Source organism: Neltuma alba, unplaced genomic scaffold (genome assembly GCF_004799145.2).
Source record: "Neltuma alba isolate B1F8T4 unplaced genomic scaffold, ASM479914v2 tig00011783_pilon, whole genome shotgun sequence".
NCBI lineage: Eukaryota > Viridiplantae > Streptophyta > Magnoliopsida > Fabales > Fabaceae > Neltuma > Neltuma alba.
In genome coordinates, this window is record NW_021636406.1 from 386933 (window position 1) to 405746 (window position 18814).

At 31.9% G+C, this 18814-nt stretch overlaps 1 pseudogene; it reads left to right on the forward strand.

Annotated features, from left to right (window-relative positions):
• The first annotated feature begins 13598 nt into the window (after window positions 1-13598).
• On the forward strand, window positions 13599-18189 carry LOC114717945 (auxin efflux carrier component 4-like; annotated as a pseudogene).
• Window positions 18190-18814: the final 625 nt, after the last annotated feature.

Genomic DNA, 18814 nt, shown 5'->3' on the forward strand with positions numbered 1-18814 from the left:
CTATCCACGCCATAGATAGATTCGACAGAAATAAGTATAAAATAGAAACATAAATTGTTGACTTTATTTAAAAAAAAAGAAAAAGAAACACTTGTTTAGAACAAATATTATATACGTGGCTATATATTTATATTACTACTTCCGCTTATTAATATAAGACTTTGACTTTTATTTTAATTTTAAATATAAAACCTCAATCCACTTTGTCTTTCATATTTATATTTTTTTTTCAAAGTAACCCTTCTAAAAATGATAGTTCTAATCAATACACTTGATTAGCAAGGATATTTTAGGAAAAACAATATCTATTTAGGATAAATAACTAACTCAGCTTACTTTCTTAATTTCCTCAAATTAGTTAACTGGTTCTTATAATGAAGATCGAAGGTTGTATTAAATAAGCTGCCTCAAATTCTACTTTAAAAAACCCTTTTAATACTAATGCCCACTTTCAATTTAGCGAGAAGGAGGCAAAGAGCGAACGTAGAAAGTAGAAATCGACTCTTGCCTCAATCTATCTCTTTGAGCACCGCAACAACCTTCAGAGCACAATGAACTTGGTCAGCCAAAGAAGAAACCTTAACTAAGGTTTGCCTCTGCCATTTCTTTATTTTCCCTTTTCGATAAATTCTCTCTCGGCATATTCAAGGTGAACAAGTTTTACGAAACAAAATTAAAACTATTCTGGATATTTCAGAGATAATATTTAACAAAATAAAAGAATTGCCTGCAAGAAATACATGTCACCTCTTAATGGCCATATCAGTTGTGTTATTTTGGTCAAATTAGAGCTGATTCATCAATTAACGATCAAATAAAACAGATCTGTTAGCATTGGATGTAGGTGCACTATTTTAAATATTTCACGGACAAAATTATATCGAAAATAATTTTAGAACACTAAGTATACTTAAAAAAATACCTAAAGGTGTTGGGTGCATCTTAAACCTAAAATATTATATACACGGGTATATATTTATATTATTAAATAAGCTGCCTCAAATTGTGCCGCTTGTAAGTAGCAAAATTCACTTTAATTTTTTCTAAAATCATACAGAGTTTTCTCACCCTCAAAATAATACATAGTTAAAAAGCAAAAAATAATCGATCAACACGTCAGTATCATCAACATATTTAATAGAAGTATAATAAATTTCATTATTATACAAGATTGTTGATTTTCCCAAAAAAAAAAAAGATTTATTTTTAATTTTTTTATCATTTAAAAAAGTTATTTTCATGCGAATTCCCAGTATTGAAGTTGCTTTGTAAAAAAAGGCATCTGTAATCGCATCAATAAATAGTAAATTAACATTAATCACCCATCTTAATTTTATATAATTCTAGTATGCTTATACGTTAATTGATTGTGGTAATTAGGATTTACGGCGTGATTTTACTCAATGGTAGTCAATTTTTTTATTTATTTGCCATCGGTTAGTCAATATTTCCCTCCATGTCTGGAAAATTGTAATATTTTATTAATTTTGTATGGATGTAAGCAGTATTTTTTGTTTTTTTTTTTGTTTAGTTAATTCAACATGAATTTTGACCCGAAACAAGATGACCACAAAATATTTTTTGTTCTTGGACCAAAAACCATTGAAACCACTATTACCAAAACAAAAAAAACCGTTAAAACCACGAAATATATTTATAGGCCCAAAATGGGACATTATTAGATTATTTCCTGTAGACAAAAGTTAGAGTTGGCAAAAAAAAGAATAAAAATTAATATATATGCAGATATATAAAATACGTATACGTTAATTTTTAAATCCAGTAATTACTTCTCTTGAATAACAGATTAAAATTAAATAAAGTAGTTACCCGTTGCCAAAAAATAATGGTAATAAATCCTTTGATTATTCCATATCTTGTTTATTATCCAATGTTTTGAGGTTCGTTGTGTGTTTCAAAATCCTTTTTTTTTTTTGGGGCCAGATATTTACATATATTTGAATTCCTTTGTGCTTCTAGAGCTCCCAGAACCAATTGGATAACCTCTTTTTTTTTTTTTGGCAACGGGTAACTACTTTATTTAATTTAAATCTATTATTCAAAAGAAGTAGTTACTGGATTTAAAAATTAACGTATACGTATTTTATATATCTGCATATATATTAATTTTTATTCTTTTTTTTGCCAACTCTAGTTTTTATCTACTAATAGAGATCTCACAATATATTACTACTATATTGGAGATATATGAGATACATATTAAAACTAAGATAATGTTTTTCTATTGTAACAGGAAATAATCTAATAATACCCCTTTTTGGGCCTATAAATATAGTATTATATTATTAACGTAAAAATAATGATAATAAATCCTCTATAATCCTAATAAACAATTCATTTTCATAGCTACTGTGTCCCTATTTTATGATATTGAAACATATCTAGTTTAACAATGATATGAACTTTCTACAAGGATTCAATTCGACTATTGAGAAAGATATTCATATTCATTTTAACATCTCATACACAATTCATATTTAATTATGGCATTGTTGGATGGATTTTTTTTTTTTGGGTACAAAAGAAGGCTAAAGCCTAATCAGAAAATTGGATGGACTATATTAGATCTGTGTTATCATAAAAAAAAAACAATAAATAAAGCACTGGACTTGTAAATTTCCATTTAACACTCGGGTCAAAAAAGAAAACTTTCCATTTAACACATGGGTCTCGGCACTCATTTTTGGGCCTGTTAACCTACTGACCCATCATTGGTGGATAAAGTTCATAAAATTTTAGCCCACTTACATCCAAATGGATCTGCTTGACCCACTTTGACAGTTGAAAAGCGTCCAATACTCCAATATATATATATATATATATATATATATATATATCAATTAGGACAAATTTTGTTTAATCACTTGACTAAACAAGTTAACCCATATCACTAACAGGGATTAGGTCTAACGGAAGGGGTTAGTCCCTCACAATATGATAAATCACTATTTGAATTCTCGTTGGGAGATATGTCCGCATTTAGTGCCCAACGGTGCCTCAAATAGATTGCCTTCAATAAAAAGATACCTATGCTGAAGCAAAAAAGTTGACCCATATCAACTAAACTGATAAGTCTTACCTATTAATCCTGCAGGTATCTTTTTGTTTTTTAGGGGAAAAAAAAAGAAAAAATAAAAATCAAGCCAAATATTTGAGTGAAAGTTCACATTATTCTCACAACTCAACTGACTTTGTTCTGTTATTTATAATTTATAATTTATAATTATGATGCCGGGAGGGAACTTAGTCTAGCCCCTACATGATTGAGAGGCGAATTGGTTGCACGCGCAAATATATGTGCTCAATTTGCACACACACGCATTGTTAATGACTATTTTTAAAAAAATTATTTTAAAATTTCTTTTGACTAAATTACACAAAAGACTAATATCATTGTTGATCTTTACAGTTCGATCCAATATTAATTTTGATGTTCGTAATTTCAAATCAATTTTAGAAGAAATTATTCTGAGTTTCAATCAAAAGTCATTAAAAGTATAGGAATAATACCTGGACTTTAAAAATTATAAAAATACGGATCAAAATCAATATTTTAAAATTATAGGAATCAAAAATAAAATTGGACATAAATGTATTGATCCCATAAATAACGTAATAGAGCTAACCAAAAGGAAAATCTAACCACCCCTTTTAAAATGAAAACCACGTACATATATATCCTATGAAAATACATTATTGGTGCTTTGAGTTGCGCAGCATCCCTTTAGAAGAGCAACTTTCGGCAAATGTTTAATTAATGAATTATAACGTGCATTGTACATAATAAATATATAAGTGAGGATTTTGAAAATTGGGCCAATGAATGTTGGTGTGTCGATCCAAAAAATACTGAGAGACAGCCATGTGATCTTTGTTTGCAACTCCCAAAACATTCGAATTACAATTCATCATCAAGGTTTATACACAAACACTACCTCCGGCCTTAATTATAAGATCCCGTTTATATACTACAAACAGGATCTTAAAAGTAGGACAGGAGGTAGTATCTCGTAGGGCTATGTGAAATCTTTCTAGACCTAAAGAAATATCAAAAGAAATATCATTAATCAATATTATGTTCAACTGATTCCCCTGTATATATGTAGATATATTTTCAGAATTTGAACTTTTTATTTTATTTTCCCTTCAAAATTAAAATTAAATCACGCATATAGTTTGATTGAAATAAAAAAACTCCAATTCACTTACATGTCTATAACCTGGGAATTCATTATTGAATGCCAAATAGATCAAAAACTCACAATCAATTCCCACAACAATATAATTGTAAACACTAAATGATAACTTCATTGCAATTGCCACTGTTCATAAAGTTATATAGATGATATGCTACCTCCGGTCCTTAAGTTAGTTAGTTATAATAAATAGGTGTTATTTTTTTTTTTAATATCCTTGCTAGTTATGTATATTAACTAGAACTACTTTTTGATGAAATATTTAATATGTGCGACCACTGCAAAGATTATTTTTAAAAAAATAAATAAATATGAGAGACAAAGTGCAATGAGAGCTTATATTTAGAACCAAATTGAATGTCCTGTATATTATAACTCAAAAGCCCTACCATGCCGGCTTGTATATATAACTTATTGACCCACGCCCTCTCCTTGGATCTATCACTGCGACTCCTCCAATGTGTTTAGCTAGGATCCTATAGATCATTGAATAATTCAATCTGCAAAAAAGCACTCGATCATATAGTACTGAATCCATAAAGTCAGAAGTTCATTTCTGATCTCAAAAAGAGATTAAAAGAAGCAAAGAAGAAGGCTTTTTTATTTTACCACTGTACTATTATATTGGGAAAAGGCAGGAGTTAATGGGTTGGCATGCGAGTGTTCCTTTCTATATAGTTCCTCAATAACTCAAGGGTCTTTATTTCCAGTTCCTGCATATACACTGCAAATCATTGAAAAGCAAAATCTTTTTTTTCTTTCTTTTGTGACTTTAAATAATACATCAATGATCTTATCAGAAGGAACAGCCAGCCTTCCACGCTTTGAATCATTATTCATGAGAAACAAGAAAGAAAAATCTCACAATATCTATTTATCATTGCAAAAGCTTCTCTTCACATGCATATCTGTTTGCAAAGATAATTAATAACATCAATGACAGATATAGATCCGTATCCTGCATAATTTTCATCGTCAGTACTTCTATTTACCAGGAAAACCCTAATTTCTTACCTAACATACGTAAACAGACCTTCAGTGATAAGCCTTACATAGATCTGATTTATGCTTCAATTATTCAAGTGCTTATAATCCATCTTTTGATCTCATTCGTATCCAAAATTTATAACATATATACGTGATGGTTTTTTTTTTTATGAGTAAGTAATATTGAGGATAATATGACTTACGAAAGAATCTAGCTAGGAAGGACTGAATAATCAAATGCCCATTATATATTCGTTTTAGCACCAACTTCCCAGAATGAATCTCATTCCTTGACAATACATTAATAAAAGTTCCTATATTTGGTTAGATATAGTCATCATCATCAAAGCCATACATATAATTGAACACCTACACACGGACGCCCACACATGTGCATGCGAGTCTGAGACACACACACACACACACACACACACAAAACAAGGGAGCATCAATATATATTGTCCAATACTACCGCGGTCAAATTCGAGTATTTTCCGATTGAATCTTTAAAGTAACTTTTCTAAAGATATTTTCTCTATTCAGACATACACGAACCGAAAATCACGTGCTTAAAAAGTCATAATTTATTCCATTATGATCAACGCTTATTGGTTTTATGCCCATGTTTGTTAGAATATATGCAATTGTGGATTAGTGTGGGGAGGTTTAGGTTTAGAATTGTAAATCAGACCTGCACTATTTGGGAATTTATGCGATGGGCGGTTCATTTATGGAGGACGGTGGATTGATGGGAGGGACAACACACAGAAGTCTCACAAATTTTGACTCACATGTTGTATTATATGGAAGTACTTTGGTTACTTGGAGAAAGAGAGAAAGAAAAGAGAAAAGGGGGAAAGGAAGAGATAAAAGGTAATAGCACTTTGAAGCACTACTGGTCTCATTGATCAACCACGTACAGGGGACCATTATATTATTTGTGTGTGTGTGTGAATGAGAAGACCTTTTCATAATTTGCTTTTTCTGGATCCCTCACTCACATGTCTCTCTGATCGGTCTGCCAACCCCTTCTTTGACCCTCTTAATAATAATCCTAACTCCTTCTTTCTAAATGATTCCTTATTCTTCAAACTTGCATAAACAGTAATATATGTCCACCCCATTTGTATTCACACACACAAGTACTTCTAAAAACATTCAAACTACCAAGAGGGTTTTGCCACTTTTTTCAATCTACTGTTCAAACGAGAATCTATACATGTATATATATCTGTGCAATACAATGTGTGGTACTAATTAATTTACCATTTAAGTAAATTTTGTCTGCGTCTTTGTTTTTATATGAACGGGTTGTGTTTTCTCCTGAGACCATGAGAGAGTATTGGCATCTCTGCAATTGATGACGACCTAACCACTTCATGTTAATTGCATATATATGACTTTGGGTTAATTAATGAAAGAGACAGACACTAAATAATGTATCAGTCATGTTATAATTTTAGCTTCCTGCATAATGTCTCTCTTTTAAGGAATTGTTTTTTTTTTTTTGGGTATGTTTTTGATTTTGCTGCGTAATGTTTGTCTTTGACCGCGAATGAAGGCAAGTTTATCTAGCGAATTAATGCTGTTGATTTATCCTTTACATATAGGAGAGTTTTGATGCTTTTTAGTATTTCTCCATCTGTTTTTTTTTGTTTTTTGCCATTTTTAGTCCTCCATCTCTATATGATAGAAAAATGGAATCTGCAGTAATTTAAAATTCGGATAATTTTTAATATTCTTTTAACATATAAAATTTAACTTAAAAAAAGAAGATAACAAACATTTATTCTCGCCATTTTCTAATGCATTCCCATTCATTTTGATAGATATGCTATTGTTACCGACAATTAAAATATAAATTCGGGTGACAAAAAGTTATTAAATAATCCGTATCAGCAGCGACCTTTTTGTATTTTTATCTTTATCATCAAGGTCAATTTATTAGTTAACAGTCTTTCATGCAATATAATTTGTTTATTCTACTTTCCTGAACTGCTTTTCCCCGTCCTTTTATTCCAAGGGGACCATTTTCGGACACACTACTCTTTAATAATAATTGGAATGTATAAAATTTATTAATCTGTTTGAAATTTAAGTAATACTCCTTTGATCCTTAATATATGTATATTTAACTACAGGTATAGATTGAGAAAATAAGATAAATTGTTTAATTATAGTATTAGATTATATATTATTTTATAAAGTTGGATAAATTAGTTTGAAAAAATGACAAATATAAAAAATAAATATATTAAACTATATTTATAATCAAATCTCACCCCCAATTAATAATTTTAATGCTCCCGTCGGTCCTTTTTATGAGATCTCCATAACCAAATTGCATAAATTAAAAAATATGTTAAAATTAGTTAACATAATAAATACGTAAAAAATGTTTTTTTCCAATATATGGGAAAAAAGACAGTAATCAGAAAGAACATGGCTAATCAGGATAAAATTGATAAAAATGTATTTAATATTCAGTCAATTCCAAACTGAATTTTATAAAAAGTACTTGTATTAAACCAATTCAAAAATTAGCATCTTATAAATAATGTTGGATGGAGTCTTGGACTGGAGGGAGTACAATATAACTGATCTAATGAATACACCTGTTAGTGATAGATGTTATTCAATTATTCTCGATTTAGTGGAGGAATTTGACTTTGTGCAGTCTTAATTCTCTGAAGGAATGACTTGTGTATGATGGTTAGGTCTCTTTTAAATTAATTTATTAGGTCTACTTAAGTAACTTTTTAAAGGATAGGTAGCTAGGTCTTTGACAAATGTTATTCTAACCAATGTTCCAATCAAAGGTTCTTTTGCTTTAATTCGGATTCAATTTAATACTATTTTTATTAATATTGCAGCATAAATCTCACAGGATGGATCTGCTTCAGTTTCAAAAGTTACTCTTCTTTTTCTTTGATATGAATACGACTAAATGTATAAATATCTACTAATTAATAACTCATATATATAACTCACATATATATGTTTTTCCTTTTTCTAGCAATTATTCTCTTTTCTTTGGTTGGAGAATGATCCTCTAAAATACTTTTTTTTTTCCTGTTTTAAAAAAGGGATGGGTTCTATATATTTGTGTGACACAGCTGCGTATCAATTTGTAATGCAAATATTAACTCCTGACAAAAAATCAACATAAAAAATCTAAGCTTTCTGACTGAAGTTTCAAGATACAGTCAAGTCACATCATATCATATAGACAATTTCATAAATAAACAGGCTTCTTAATTAAGCTCATAATAATATATAATTTAATTAATAAGGCATTGTGTTTTTCAACATAGAAGCAGTTGGTCAAAGATACAAATTCAAAAGAGAAGAAAAATAAAAGTGTCGGAACAGTATGTATATAGATAGTAAGGATTTGCTTATACGAAACCACTACTGCGACACCTTTTAGGCACAGTTATGGTGGGTCTGTTTATGTGAAATATGAATGTGACTTGCGTTGAACAATCTCTTGTCTTCATGATATTTCAGGTTAATTACTTTTTATTAATCATTTATATTATTCCATTGTTCTTTCAATGGTTTTGGAACCATTATATAAGTATCCTTTTGAGATTTTAGTCTAAAGTTGTCATCAAGATTTCAATCTTCTGCCGTAATTCATTGTCTATCATTGACACCACATGTTTGACTCAGATAATTGTAAAGCTACTTATTTCATCACTAATCAGTGAAATGGATGACAGAAGAAAAATCAAGACTGACAATAACTCCCAACTCAATAATAAACTCAAATATCATATATGTATATATTACCTCCAGTCTTTAATATAAGAGCTAGTTGTAAGTTAGTTATTTATAATAAATAGGTATTATCTTTTCTAGAATACCCTTGCTAATCATGTGTAATAATTAGAATTATCATTTGATGAAACATTTTATATGTGCAACTATTATAAGGACTATTTTAGAAAAAATGGTTAAATGAGAGCCAAAGTAGATTAGGATCTCATGTTTAGAATCAAATTGAATGTGAAACTAACTTTTAAATTAAAGACCGGAGGTAGTATATTTTTATAATAAGTACTACCTCTGATCTTTAATATAAGAGAAAGTTTGACTTTCAACTTGGTCCTAAACATAAGACTCTAATATACTTTGCCTCTTGTATTTATCTATTTTTAAAAGTAGTCATTGCAGTAATTGCACAATGTTAAATATTCAATCAATTGATAGTTTTAACTAATACATGATTAATTGGCTAAGGTACTTTAGGGAAGACAACACTTAATTATTACAAATAACTAATTTATCAAACTTCTTTAATCTACACAAGTTAGTCAACTAGGTCTCGTATTAAGAATCGGAGGTTGTATTTGGTATGTGTAGTAAAAAAAAAACAATAAATTTAGTGACAAAATCTCGGTCACTTAATCACTTAATGACAACTTTTTGTGTGATTGAATTTCAAACTCAACCACTAATTCACTGTCTTGCTAGTAGTACAAGCACTATTGTGTTGAAATAGAACTCCTAACGTTATTTAGAAGAAATTGAGCTACTTATACTCGACCTAACCATACATATGGATGGTATCTCACACATCATCCACTAAATTCATGTGCTTTTTTATTTAATAATAATAGATTACGCATGAACAATTGATGTACAATATACACTTGTCTGAGATTGTGTTGTTCTTCAGAATCTTTTTCGTATTATCCATGGCTTTTGCATCGTGTTCTTTGGATGAAAAACACACATGCGCATTTATACTTTTACTTGTTACATGTACTGTGTCGCCTCAATGGGAGAAAGGCAAGCTAGCTCTAAATTAGGGTTTCAATGGGCAGGCTGGGAGAAACTAAATTGGAAGGTGAAATTACTCCCAAAAAAAAATTGTTTTTGTTTGGTAGGCAGCCATATTGTTTGAGCAACAGTGAAATTAGGACATGTTATTTTGAAGAAATGGAACCTCCAAAAGTTGGGCCACTTCCCCTTTCCACCTTAAACACTAAAAATGAGTGAATATTAAATTAAATTAAAATTGTGATTTATTATATGCTATGCCTAATTGTAATTTTATATCAATTCATAATTATATCAAGCAGCTAATCAGATGTTTTGAGTTATGATTCTAAAGCATTACAAACACTAATGTCTAGTTGTTCATGATTAAATTCCTAACTATGGGATGAAGTTTCACCTCTTAATCCATCATCCAGTTACCTAATACGAGATCATATGATTATTAGTCACATAATCGATATTAATAAGCGTGAAGAAGATAAAATTCGAAAGCAAGTTTGAATTGCATGATAATATATTTAAATCCAATAGTACACATCTTTTAAAAAAAAAAAAAAAAAACAAAACAGATACGGTGGAATGTTTGTAATAATGCTATGTAACGATTAATAAATTAAGAGTATTTTGAACATTTGATCCTAGAGGCTAGCGTTTGACTAAACTAAATGTGACTTATCTTTAAATTTTGTCAAAAATACTAAATCCACATTTCCTCAAATTAAATATGGATATTATAGGAGCTGTCTCATGTATGATATATTATGATAATTGACAAACCATTTACTATCTACTCTTAATTACTACTTCCGGTCCTAATTATAAGAGCTAGTTGACTAATTTGAGAAGATTAAGAAATAAGTTGAGTTAGTTATTTGTCTTAAATAGGTGTTATCTTTCCTAAAATATCCTTACTAATCAAGTGTATTGGTAAATTACTATTGTTAGAAAGACTATTTTATAAAAAAATATAAATATGAAAGACAAAGTGGATTGGGGTCTTATATTTAGGACTAAAATAAAAGTCAAACAGGATCTTATATTAAGGACCGAAGTAGTACTACGGATTATTTGAGATTTGAGGTGTACGAAATTTTAATAAAATAATATTTTTAGTGTGAGTTTTAAAGTTGAAACTCAAGACCGTGCAAAATAATTAAATCTCTTCGTCCATATTTAAAAAAAAAAAAACTCTTGCCACTCAACCAACAACGTTGATTAATACACACACGTTGGTGATTATATGAGCGAATATAAATTTGTGGGTGAGTGAAAACTGAGGAGTAGGTTTTTTTTTATATATAATTTAGATATACATACACATATAACTATATAAGCATATCAAAAGAGTACATTCTATAGAATAAAATAAAAAAAAAGTGTACAGAGAGGGGAAAACAAAAAACCCAATCCAGCCACATGGCCCCATTTGAACCTTTAATTCCGTGTTTAGTTCCGTCTGATCAGAGCCCAATCCTTGGGGTGCCCTTAATCACCTCCGTGCCACGTGGTTATTCGCGGTCCCCCCAGGCCCCGTCCTCCCTTGTATCTTTAGCCGTTCTAGCTCCAATACTCTAACTCTTTTATTTTCTTTTTTTTTTTTTTTTTTTTTTGTAAAACTCTAGCTTCGGTGTAAATGCGCAGTTCATTCCATCGCCAATCACTCAAAATAAGTTACTATGCTCTACACTCGGGTACTGATATAAGAACTAGTTAGAGATTAATTTGAGCTTAAATATAATACCTCAATTTATTTTAATTTGTTTACCAAATTTGTAAGTTATTTTTTAAAGTATTCCCATGGGGTTGTCATCCAATAATAGTTATGATTAAAAATGATATTTTAGCTAGGAAAATCTACTCATATAATTTATTACAAATAATTAAATTAACTAATTTTTTTAATATACTCAAATTAGTTAAGTAACTTTTATATTAAGTATGAGAGGTAGTATAATTACAAATAGCACTTTGGTGCCACTTGTATTTATTGTTTGTTTGTCTGAAACAAATACTTGTTGGTTTGATTGTTGGGGTGTTTGGATGAAAATCATGGTTTTACAAATGATTTTATGATACATAAAGTAAGTATGTGATAGAAGTTTTATCTTGACTTACATGATATATTTCAACTTGCTTAAAGTTTGATACCTCCGGTCGAGCTAGATGATTAAATTAGAATGATTAAAAAATTAGTTATGTTGATTAATTGTAATAAATGTATGTTAACTTTTATAAACTACTACTCCGGTCATAAATATAAGACCCATTTTGTAGTCTTATATTTATGACCGGAGAAGTATCATATTTAATCATATGCATTAGAACTGCTTTTTAGTTGGGACTCCTAACAACCAACATGAATAATTTAAGAAAAAAGAAATTTGATAGATACAGGGAATTGAGATTTTATAGTTTAGGCTAAATCCACTACTCGCCAAACTAGTTCTTATATTAATTATACGATGTAATATTTATTTTGGCAAAAAATAGTGTAATATTGGTGTGCACAAAATCGTGCTTTTGAATATTCAGTTACTGTTCAAAAAAATTCAGTTGATAAAGGTGTTAATATTATTACCAAAAAGTAATTTTTGATGGTCCAATCATCAATTAATATATTTATCAATGCTCCATCCATCTATATACATAATAATAGTAAGAGTAAAATACATCAACTCCCCTCTCTTTAACCTAAGTTACAAAGACCTCCCTTTTATTTTAGAAACTTATACGAACTTCGCTTAAAATCAAAATATATATTGTACAAACCTCTTTTTTAGTTTTGAGATTCAACTCCCATCTACCTATTCCTTAGTTGACCGTTAAATCATATGATTGATCCATTATTTTGACTAAATTACCCCTTCTTAATACAAATATTACTTAATAATTATCATTTAATAACATATTATACATCTTTATTTGAAATTAAAAAATAATTTTAATAAATATTTTAATATTTTTTGTTATACTACTGAATTGATTACCATATTATAAATTTTATTAATTTTATAAATGCAAATTTTTATTTTACAATAGATCTTGTTTATTTATTTAAACTTACTCGTGATGTAATTTTTTTAAATATATATTAGTAAAAAATGTTTTGTAATTGTATATATGCATTTTCAATAAAATTATAAAGTTATGTCTTAATTTATTAAATTTAGTAAAATATTAAATAGATTATTAATAAACATTAATATTAAAAGATAAACTACATATTTAATATAATGAGGGGTAAAGTAGGAAACAAGCTTTATTCTAATATTTTTTAATTAAAAAATATACGTAAAAAATCTTTTCAGAATATTTCTTAAGGGTTAATGGTTTAAACTAAAATGTATGTTATTAAAATAAAAGAAATGTCCGTATAATTAGGACAAAACAGAAGGGTGGTTAGAATATTTTACTTTAATAGTAATTCCTGAAATTTGTTTTTAAATTTAGAAGGAAACAAATATATTTTTTCTAGTAAAACGAAGCAAATTTTTTTATTTGCAAGGGTAAATCAAATTTAGTTTAATCTAAAATTAAAAAAAAAAGGGATATAACCACTACTATGTTCACTCAAGCATGTGGCCTATATATACTCTTCAAAAGTTACAACTTCGTAAATTCCACTCTCTTCTCTCTCTTAACCCCTCACCTTCTCTCACTAAAGCCCTTCCTTTCCAATACCAGGAGAAGAAACACAGCAGTGGAGTCTAGCTAGGCACAAGTGTTTGTGTATGTGTGAGAGAGTCTCCTTCTTCAGTTAGTTATGTAACGGTTTCATTTCTATTTCTTCCGATTTTACCCTCGCTTCTCTTTCCTATTTTATCTCTCATGCCACTCCCTCACCGCCATCAGACCTGAGCCTCAACCAGAGCTTAATACTCTCACACATATATGTATACCTATCTCCTTTGTTGAATAACTTTTCGATTTTTAGCGTTGTTACTGTGTAAATTAGGAAAATGATTACTTGGAAAGATCTGTACACTGTTCTTTCGGCCATGGTGCCCCTGTATGTGGCCATGATTCTAGCCTACGGCTCCGTCCGATGGTGGAAGATATTCTCGCCGGACCAGTGCTCCGGCATCAACCGGTTCGTGGCGGTCTTTGCGGTCCCTCTTCTCTCATTCCATTTCATCTCAATCAACAATCCGTACGAGATGAATATGCGCTTCATCGCCGCCGATACACTTCAGAAGGTCATCATGCTGGTCGCGCTAGGTATCTGGACAAACTTCACCAAGACCGGAAGTCTCGATTGGATGATCACTATTTTCTCGCTATCCACATTGCCCAACACTCTTGTGATGGGGATTCCACTACTGATCGCCATGTACGGAGATTACTCCGGCAGCCTCATGATTCAGGTGGTGGTATTGCAGTGCATCATCTGGTACACGCTCTTGCTGTTTCTCTTTGAGTATCGCGGCGCCAAGCTGCTGATCATGGAGCAGTTCCCGGAGACTGCGGCGTCCATCGTGTCCTTCAAGGTCGACTCTGATGTGGTCTCGCTCGACGGCCGTGACTTCCTCGAGACTGACGCAGCACTCGGAGACGACGGGAAGCTTCACGTGACGGTGAGAAAGTCCAACGCGTCGAGGAGGTCGTTCATGATGACTCCCCGACCGTCGAACCTCACCGGTGCTGAGATTTACAGCCTGAGCTCTTCGCGGAATCCGACGCCGAGAGGGTCCAATTTCAATCACGCAGATTTCTACTCAATGATGGGGCACCCGACGGGACCAAGACATTCAAACTTTAATGGCTCGACAGAGCTACACTCTGTTCAACCATCGAGACCATCGAACTTTGAAGAAAACTGCACAGTTCCAATGGCAGCTCAGGCCACGAACTGTCCTCGGATGGGATTTTATCCTGTACAACAGCCATCTTCGTACCCAGCTCCAAATCCAGAATTCTCATCATCCAACTTAAGCTCCAGAAGTCTCAAACAACAAAATCAAGCTCCTGCTCCGAACAGTGCCAAATCAAGTCATGATGCTAAAGAGCTTCACATGTTTGTGTGGAGCTCAAGCGCTTCCCCCGTCTCAGAACGCGGCGGGAGCGGTGCCGGGCTGCAAGTGTTTGGCGGTGGCTCCGAGGATCAATCTGGACGCTCCGATCAGGGGGCCAAAGAAATTCGGATGCTGGTGGCTGATGAACGTCACCCTCATCAAAATGGGGAATTAAACAAAGGTACTAAATACGCAGCAGATTGCTGGGTACAGAGTATTGAGCAGATTCATACATATATACATTTAAGTCGCCAAAATTTATGGTCGCGAGATTCGCTAATTGTGCTTATTATTATTGGTTCAATTGAAGATATTCCAGATGCAGAGTTTGGAGGGGAAGAGTTGAAGTTAGTGGGGAAGGGAGGAGAAGAAGCAGAAGCAGCAGCAGCAGCAGCAGGGAAGAAGAGAAAGAGGGTTCCAACCGGACTGAACAAGCTGGGATCGGGTTCAACAGCGGAGCTGCAACCGAATGGCGGCGGAGCGATGGAGCCGGCATCGGAAAACAAATGCCGCCGGCGAGTGTGATCACGCGTCTCATACTGATCATGGTGTGGCGGAAGCTTATCCGCAACCCCAACACTTACTCCAGCCTCCTTGGCGTGATCTGGTCCCTCGTTGCCTTCAGGTAATTTACTCCATTCATCCATCAAAACTCCCCAAAAAAGAAATTAAATTATTTATTGATGGAATTAATAATCACATTAATTTTACTAAAACAATAATATATAGGTTTGAACACCAATCATTTAGAAAATTATTTTTGTTCACCTCAAAAGAATAATTCGCAAGTCATATTCATATGTTCTTTTAACAATAAAAAAAGAAAACTTTTCCAGCTACTCCTGGTAAGTTTTTTTAATTTAAAAAAAAAAAGCAGGAACAGTAGTATGCGAATCTTTTTAATTCAGCACCACATAATCTGTTTGCCCATAAATGCCGCTTATGTATTATTCTTTTTTTGGGTAAAGAACTGAATACATTTTTTCAAAAAAAAAAAAAAAGTCTACCTGAATTTAAACCGTGAACCGGCCTTAATTAAATCAGACATGATGTTAATGGTGGATGAACTGATTAAGATTAAATAGGAATTTGAATGAAGTTTAGAGATATGAAACCAATAGTAATATTGGATTGATGGTGACGATGAATCGTGAAAAGCAGGTGGCATGTGGAGATGCCGAAAATAATAGAGAAGTCAATCTCAATCCTGTCGGATGCCGGTCTTGGAATGGCTATGTTCAGTTTGGGTGAGTGGCTGCCGTTTCGCCAACTTGATATCTGTCCGTAATAAACGACATTTTCACTTCCTTTTCTGCATTAAACGACATCGGTTTGGTCACTTTCCCTTTTCTACCCCAAATTTTAAGCAAATTATTCAACGTCCCCTTCCCCCAAGTATATTCCTCCGGTCCTTCCTTCATTTTCGTTTTCATTCCCTGTTGCCTTGCCTCACACCACAATCCAGATTATTTCATTTTCAGTGTTCCCTACAATTAAAGATATGAAAGCGATGCAAAATAATAAAAGTCCTTGGTCCCCTTCTGTGAAATTTCTTAACAGAATGATATTTTGTTCACACATCGCTCCTAAAGTAAAGCAATAATTTGAATCTCTATTTCTTTTTTCTGAAAATATATATAATATGCTGTGAATTTGTTTAATGGGTTTGAGTCATGTATAGGTCTGTTCATGGCTCTTCAACCAAAAATCATTGCATGTGGGAACTCCGTTGCTGCCTTTGCCATGGCTATCCGCTTCCTCACTGGCCCGGCAGTAATGGCAGCGGCCTCCATCGCCATCGGCCTCCGTGGTGATCTCCTCCGTGTAGCTATTGTTCAGGTAATTAATTAATTATCATTGATTTACTTCTTTCTCAGTTGGGACAAAATTTTACAATAAACGTTTTCGGTTTAGGATTTAATGTTTGCTGTAAAAAAAGAGTTAGATGCTTGAAACCCTTTTTATAGTTAACTTGCCTTTAATAATTTTTATTCTCTCAGCATTAAATGAATATATAATGATGATTCACGGATGTTTAATTTAATGGTGGAAAATATATATAGGCTGCACTTCCACAAGGTATTGTTCCCTTTGTGTTTGCCAAAGAGTACAACGTCCATCCAGCCATTCTCAGCACAGCGTAAGGAATCCAATCTTCTTATATATTATCAACATTTTTATTTTTAATTTCACTCCATTAATTGACTTTGTTTTTAAATAATCCTAAAATCAATGTGCAGGGTTATATTTGGAATGCTAATAGCACTGCCAATTACTCTGGTCTACTACATTCTTCTGGGCTTGTAGACGCTGCTCAAATTAATGGTCGCTCTCGCAATCTTCATCACCATAACTTCCCGTAAAATTTTTAGGTGTATCAAGTTTACAGAAAAAAATAAATAGATCAAATTAATCACCAAGAGATATACAAGTATGTCGGATACAAATTTTTCAAAGAGAACTGACTTCCTGAATCTGACATGCTTAATGTATATTTTTGTTGACGATTAACTTTGATCTATTTAATTTTAATAAATTTGGATCTACTTGAGAATGTTTGGTTGGTTCACTGAAAAAGGTAGCATGCTAATGCTTGCATGGAGATAGATGAGAAGAAATCGGATTGAATGCTGAAAAATAGTGCAGGTATTTGAATCATGGAGATCCGAATATTGCAAGATTTTTGGGAAAGAAGGAAGATTTTGTCTGGTAGGTGCGAAATTCGAAAGCTATCATTTGCCCCTATTGACGGCGTATAGTCGATCTAAATTTCAAGACGATGCTGAAGATGGAAGGGACCAAAGTCCAGCACAAGGGGGACAAACAGAGGAAAACAGGGAAGAAGGTTGAATCTGAACTGTAAAATATATATATATAATATATATGGAGGGTCTGATATATTAAGGTGAAGTGACAAAGAAAGAAGGTTTGAGAATTGGGTTATGATGCTGCTGGAGACAAGGGAATTGGAATTGAAGTTCTTGAAGGATGCTTCATTTTGCAGAGAAGGGAGAAAATATATTTTGTTTGGTTAGCTTTTGATTTTATTATTGTTATTGGTATTTGTCGTTGATTGTCCGGGAATTCTGCAATTATTTGCGTTTGTCTTCTTTCTTGCTTTTGATAACGTAACATTTTCACATTCTTGAGAGATTTTGTGACGAAAAATCATAGTTTATAATAAATTGTGTGCGCCACCAATCGTCCATATAATTACTCGTAATTAGTAATTCCAAATTAAATTAGTAAGTAGTAGATTTTGTAGCAACTCTGGTTGATGTAAATTGTTAGAAATTCGATTTCCAACCTATATCTATGTAGCAAGGCCTAATGAAAATTATGTTTATTTTATACTCAATATCTTAAAAGAAACCTTTTTTTCCATCATCTTTCACCTAATAGAATAAATTAATAACGCAACTATAAAAAAAAACTTACAAAGGAAATTTTTTTTTTTAAGAGAGACGTTTAGTATCACACTGCAATGAGCACCAAAACTAATGTACGTGATACTCATTAAATTCTAACTGTTCAAATTTAATATGGACGGTTAAGTTTTAAATCCAACACAATAGAACAATAACTAAAATTTTAGTGATGATCATCAGCATGACTTGAATACACATCTTTATGAGATATGGATGGTAAACTTGGGTTCAATATAGTAGTACTATTTAAAATGGACGAATAGAACATACTCCTCTGATCCTTAATATAGGACTCAATTCTTGAGTTGATTTTGGTCCTAAATATAAGACCAATTTCTCATATTTATCAATTTTCTCTAAATCACCCTTATAGATACCCCTC